Source organism: Ursus americanus, chromosome 7, assembly GCF_024610735.1.
Source record: "Ursus americanus isolate L20-20 chromosome 7, mUrsAme1.1.p, whole genome shotgun sequence".
NCBI classification, from domain to species: domain Eukaryota; kingdom Metazoa; phylum Chordata; class Mammalia; order Carnivora; family Ursidae; genus Ursus; species Ursus americanus.
The window spans coordinates 68,373,484-68,379,702 of NC_142133.1; the positions used below are offsets into that span (position 1 = coordinate 68,373,484).

The following is a 6,219-nucleotide window of genomic DNA, read 5'->3' on the forward strand; positions in this document are numbered from 1 at the left end:
CTATGGCGGGATTTCTTAGTTACGGTTACCGCCCCCCCCCCCCCCCCCCCGGCCCCTACCCTCATGCAGGCATTTAGTTGACCGATTATAGAATCACGAGGTTGGTTATAATTCCGTTTCTCCATCTGACTTTGAACTTAAGTGTTCCAATTACTTCGCTTGATCCTAATAAGTCAGTAGCGTGCTAACGCTTGCCTTGATATTTCTGAAATATACAGGGTGTGATTAGCATGGGACTGCATCATTAGAAAGCAAAATGAAAGCGGGTGAGCAACAGCATGGCTTGCATTTAAGCAAAGCTGCCTGGTCAGTGAACTTACAATGTTACAATGATCCTAGGGATACTATATGCTGTGACTAAATGTATATTGTATTTGAAAAATCCTCTGACACTCCAGAACCTTCTGTCTTTTGCTACTACTAGAAAAGATCCTAGAAGGATAGGCCTGTTGCAAAAACACAAAGTTCCAAAGTCTGTTTAAGCAGATATAGCTGAAGATATAAAGATTCCTTGAACCATTATAAGGTAGGGAAAAAAAATAAAACTAAGGAAAGAAGGAAGGAAAGATAAAAGAAGGAAGGAAGGAAGGAAGGAAGGAAGGAAGGAAGGAAGGAAGGAAGGAAGGGAGGGAGGGAGGGAAGGAGGGACGAAGGGAGGAAGGGAGGAAGGGAGGAAGGGAAACTCTTTAGTCAATTCTGCTGGATTGCACTGACGTCCCCAGGCCATAAAGCAAGAAAGCTTTACGGTAAGCCTGCTGGAAGAAAAAAAATACCCATGCACACACACATTATCAAATGAGATGCTAAAAAACTACATTAGCATCAATGGTGTTATTTGAGCCTATAAAAAAAATTAACCCCTTTATATCTGTGTGTAACCAGGAACAGTGTAAACTTTTGGAAACTAGCAGGAAAAAAGAGGAAATCCTTTAAACTGGGAATGATTTGCAGCCGAATCAATTGATAAATAAAAGAAAAAAAAGATGGCACAACTGAAATTGATGCCAAAGATTTATAAGGTTGACTAAGTAAACAAAAATGGAATGGATCACCATGGAAATGCATGAATATTGAAATAGGCGAGATTTGAATAGACTAATGATATGCCTCACTTAGACTGACAGGTGTTGATAACAACTCTGACACTCAATCCACACCAACATCCACACTTCTAACATGTTTATTCCTAGAAAACAGGAGCTGATTTAAAGGTTCCTTTGGTAAGAGCTTATAAGAAAAATACATTTTCTAATCTTAAAGGGACTAACTCAATTCTCATCTACTTGAAAAACAAAAAAGGTTTTATCTATTTGCTTTCTGGATATGAGGAGCTGCAGTTAGCAGAAGTCATTCTCTTGGGCTCTACTAGTCTTTGTTCCAATAAACCGCTCACAAAACTGAATTTTCGGTCTGGCTTATCTCCCACACTGAGTACTTGAAGTATGACCACCACTCATTAGAAACATAATTAAAAAGACACAACACTAGATCCACCCCCCCCCAAGCACATACAGATGAAAACCAATAACCCTTAATCTATTTGTTACCATAGCTACCATAGGATTTTTTTTTTTTTAATTTCAGTACAACTCTAGGTATTTCGTTTGGATTGTTGCTTGCAAATGAAAGTTGGAGACATATAAATTCCTGTTAACTGTGTAGAAATGGGGAGACTGAGCAGAAGAAAATGTTTTTCTTAATCATGGACAAATATGGTTTATAAGATGCTTGTACAGAGAAGTTATTAAAATTGGTTAAATGCATCAGCTCATAAGCCAATTTAAATGTCATTAAATTCATATAGAGTTTAAGGACACATGCTAGTAATTCCCTGATTTATAGCAGGATGATAAATCAAGAGCATTCAGAACAATGCATGGGACAGAGACTATAGTCATCAGTAGCACACAGCTCCATACCTGTATAAACACCTAGAAGATGTGACTACTCGAATACATGCACATCAAGCAGCCCTTAAAGTATTCACCTGTGCATTACAGGGCAACGATTTTACCAAGTGCCAGGATGAACAATCTGTACAATTGTTCTTGACCCCGCTAAGAGTGAAAAAGTTAGCTCTACACTTCCCCGATATAATTTTTTAAAACCTCAGGAATGAAGTGGGCTAATTAAATATGCCATTCACCCTACACCGAAATAATTCCTTTAATATGCTCTCCCAGGGCTGAGCTGGACATAAGACCACAGGGCAAGGGAAGGAACGCTACAGGGACCAGACATATGACTTTAAAGAGACTGTAATTAGGGTAAATACAGCTGTAACCAGGACAGATCTGTCACTGCAAGAGGAGTCCGAATCCCAGCGTAGCCCAGCATAGCTCGACTGATGAGAAGCTGGAGCCTGCATCACTGGAGCCTGACTGTCCCTGAGCTGATGAAGTGGAAGTTTCGCGTGCAGCAGCAGAACGGCGTCCTCAACGGTCCGGTCCCTCCAGCGCCGAGGTCTCGCCTAATGCTACATAAATACCTGCGTCCACGATTCGCCCGGGGCGCGCCGCGGCGCAAGCACCGTAGGGCAGAAGCAGAGCTTTTGCAGAGCGGCAGGGATGGCAAAGGCGGCGGCTCCTTACCCAGCAGCATCCCCAGGGACCCGCGGGAGGACCCACCAACTGACCCTGTCTGCCGTTGGGTTCCAGAGCCCAGGAACAACAACTGGCTTCTCAGCTGGCGGACCCCGGCATCTGAGACTCGCGCTTTGCCCCCACCCCTCCTCCGTGACCGCTGGCCGTGGGCAGGCAGCGCGTCCCCGCCTTCCTCGCCTTCCCCAGCTAACGCAGACCCGAACTGCCCCGGGAGCTGCCTCGGACCTGCCCCAGCTCTTGGCTCCGCTCTCGCGGCCCCAGGCAAGCGCGCCCCTCCCTCGGGGCCCGGGGCCCGCGCTGCCCAAAGCCCGCACCCGCGCCTCGACCGCAGAAAAACCTCGCGCTCTCGGCCCGCTCCAGGCCACGGAGACCCGGACGTGAGCACTCCGCCACCCTGCACCCCCGCCGGGGTCGGGGCGCTCGTCCACACTCCCACATCGCACAGCTTGGGGTCCACACTATCCCACACATAAACAACCCCTCCCCACCCAACGCCACATCCTCGTCCCTTCACCATCCCCATGGGCTCTCCTTTCCGCGCCCCAAACACGCTGGCACCCAAAAGGTTAAAGGGACGGGGGTCACAACCAGGTCTGTGCGGGTTCCCTCCTCATGGCTTACAAGCTCTTCTACCTCGAAAGTTACTTGGGATTGAGTGAAGAAGAGACCCAGTCCCCAAATGCAGGGTCTGAGGACAGGAAGGGGCAAAACCCCAACTCGGCTTCCCACTGCACAGAGGCGCGCGCCTCCCCAAAGGGCAGGGCGCGCGGCCACCCCTGGGGTCCAGCCCTTCTGTGCCTCCTCCTGGTCCCCAGCCCGGCGCGGGCCCTGGGCCGCTCCGGGGAGGTGGCCTGGAGAGGAACGCGCACTGCCGGGCCCAGCCAGGGGGTGCCGGGGCCGGGGGTCACACTCGCTTCCAGCACCCCAGACCACCGCGATATTGGCTCCCGGCAGCCCCTGTGCATACACACCCGGGGGCAGGAAGTTTTTCCCCCCCTTTTTCCCCTAGAGCAGCGCAGGCGCAAGGGCTCCTGCAGCCTTGAGAGTCCAGACGCGGGAGGCTCCTACCGCCGCCGCCGCCGCCGCCGCCGCGGGAGCCGAGCCCAGCGTTCCGGGTTCTCGGGCCCCGCTCCCAAGCCTGGCCCGGCCCCACGCAGCCGCCAGGACCCGGGGTCCCCGGCGCCGCATCCTTGGCGCCCCAACCTGGTTCTTACCTCTGGCCGCGCCGCTCCGGCCCCGGCCCGACGCCCAGAGAGCCGAGGGTCGCGGGTGGGCGCAGGAGGGCTGACGGATAGGGGACGGCGCCGGCGGGTAGCGGTAGCTGGGGCCGCTCGGGTCCTGGCCGGGAGAAACGGATCCAGGTCCACCTCCTCGCGTTCCTCCTCTCCGCCTTCTCCTCCTTTTCCTTCTCCTCCTCCGCCGCCGCCTCCCGGCAGCCCAGGGAGGATGCCCGGGAGAGGGAAGTCAGTCCTTCTGCCTGTCAGCCTGTGCGGCTACGCGCGGCGCGGCTCTCACCGAGGCGGCGGCGGCGGTGGCGGCTCCGGCAGCATCGCCCCCGCCCTCTCCCCGCAGCCGCGGCGGCCGCGGGGCTGGGGCTGCTCCGGGCTCCTGCTCCGGGCGGGGGCTGCGCTCAGGCGCGGCGGCCGCCGGGGCTGCGGGCGGGCGCTGCGGAGCCGGGGCCGGGGCTGGAGCTGCAGCTAGATCCGCGGCGGCGGGGACGGCGGCGGCGGCGCGGGGGCTGGCGCGGCCGCGGCGCGGGGACCATGCTCCCTTCTGGCTCGCTCCGCTCCGGGTACCGTCTTCTTTAGCTGCGAGGGAGGCGGGCTTCGGCGCGCAGCCAGGGGCGGGCGGAGCCAATCACGGGCGCCCGAGTGGGCGGGGGTGGAGGGTGGGGGAGGCGGGGCGCCCCCGGCAGGGCACCCGGCGCTGCTCCCCGGGCCCGAGGGATCCCCAGCAGCGGCGCGCCCGGCCCGGCCCGGAGTGCCGGCGGGTGTGTCGGTCCGTCCGTCCACCGCCCCCGGCCCGCCCCCCCCCCCCCACCCCGCGGCGGCGCCCGGCTCGCCCGGCTCCGCGGCCGCGCCCGATGGATGCGCGGCGCGTGGCCCCGGCCTCCCGGCCCCGCCGGCCCAGGGTTGGGGGAAGCGGCCGAGGCGAGCTCCCCGGCTGCTCTCAACACCTGAGGAAACTGGCAGAAAAGTTTGAGAACGAAAAGTCCAATCGTCTTTCAGCTTCCGCCCTCCCTAGGACACTCCAGCCACAGAAAGGAGCAGGAATTGTTCAAATCTCTGAAGAACCGCGACTAGCCCGCCCATCCTGTCCACCGACCCTCTCCTCTGTCCAGACTCTCCCCATTGCATGCGGACTTTCCTGTACACACTGACCCACTCGAATCCACCCGACCTCTCTGTTTAGTCAGCCCCTAATCTGGCCACACCAGCCTTGCATGTCTACACTGACAGCCCCCGCACCACACCACCACCACCACACCACCACCACCACCACCACCACCACCACCACCACCACCACCACGGTCTACACTGACTGTCTTAGCCCCTTCACCTCTCTGTCTACACTTGCCATCCACACAGACCCTAACGTCAACCCTGGTAGGAAAGGTTTGGCTGGAGGCCCGTGGCAGCCCCCAGTGCGGGATTTTCCATTATGCCAGAACATTCCATTTCAGCACCAGTCTTCCCTGGGAAATCTCCAGCTCTCTTTTTTATTCCCTGACCTCTCGTTCCTCCCCTACCTCCCCCTCGTCTGGTTTTGAATTGCAGAGGAAATTTATCCCCTGCCCCCAGCCTGAATGTAAGGGTTTGTGGGCTTCAACCTCCTCCCCTCACCCCCGCACCCTCCGCTCCCCCTGACGGAGCTGCAGAGGCCTGAGGCCTGGGTAGCAACTGGGGAGGGGGTGTGGTAAAGTAGCGAGTTGCGAGCTCTTTGGCTGGAACTGGGAGGAGCCGGCCTGGGGCGGGCTCCGCCAGGCCCCGCCCTCATCCTCTGGGGCCGCGGGGGGCCACGCGAGGCCGTGGTGCGCAAATCCCCTGCGCTCGGCTCGCTATTGTGATGTCTGAATCCAGGCCTCTGCTCTCCCTGGCTGTAAACTCAGTGCAGGGATTGTGTCTTCTTTAATATCTTGTAGGGAAGAGAGTACAGTGCGGAGGCTGATAAATAATAAATAATAATAATCTACTGAGGGTAGCAGGAGGACTGTCAGTGACAGGGAATGAGGACACCAGGGAAATGGCACATTGGCGTAAGAGTAACTGCATTTCCTGGCAAAAGAAAAAAAAAATGGAATAAAGTTTTGGAGTGTGAAGCCTGGGGACAGGGGAGGGGACAGGGCAAAGCACTGCGAGGAGGAATCCACCCTGGATGAGGGGGTCGGCTGGGAAAAGTGCTGTTGTCTTTTCAAGAGAGAGTGACAGAGGGGTATAGTGGGGGAGTAGGGGGAGGAGAGCTCCCCAAGGGTCCTCAACAACACCTGAAGGAGAAGGTGTGGCTCGACTGCTAGGTTGTTAAGATGGTGTATAAATAGGGATTGAAGAGGACTGTGGATAGGAAAATGGAGAAAAACGGATTACTGGGGATTTTTAAAAGGTAGGTAACAGGCAAC

General features: G+C 56.1%; 1 protein-coding gene across 2 annotated transcripts in view; it reads right to left on the reverse strand.

Annotated features, from left to right (window-relative positions):
• Nucleotides 1–4,091, reverse strand: part of KLHL29 (kelch like family member 29) — a 300,737-nt gene extending 296,646 nt beyond the window's left edge. For both annotated transcript variants that reach the window (XM_045813464.2, XM_087863842.1), the window contains exon 1: nucleotides 3,818–4,091. The gene's annotated coding sequence lies outside the window, so the exon portion shown is untranslated. The remainder of the gene's footprint in view (nucleotides 1–3,817) is intronic.
• Nucleotides 4,092–6,219: the final 2,128 nt, after the last annotated feature.